Below are 291 nucleotides of genomic sequence, written 5' to 3' on the forward strand. Positions count from 1 at the left end.
CTTTCCCAAGAATTACACTTTATTTATCATCTCAATACAATATACACATTATATATCACAATATATACATTTTTGCCTCAAAAGTAAAGCTGCATACCTATTACCCTTATTTAAACTTCCAGATCAAAGACTTTAAATGTAAAAAAACCAAAACCATGAATTATTTTTTAATAAAGAATGCCTTTCTAAATGAAACAAAATCTAAAAGCCATGAGAATCTGTTAAGCTAATACGCATTTTTTAAATGGTCTTCATGGCAATAAACACAAATTCAAGGGATAAACTGGAAAA

Source organism: Lipotes vexillifer, unplaced genomic scaffold, assembly GCF_000442215.2.
Source record: "Lipotes vexillifer unplaced genomic scaffold, Lipotes_vexillifer_v1.1 scaffold252, whole genome shotgun sequence".
Lineage (NCBI taxonomy): Eukaryota > Metazoa > Chordata > Mammalia > Artiodactyla > Lipotidae > Lipotes > Lipotes vexillifer.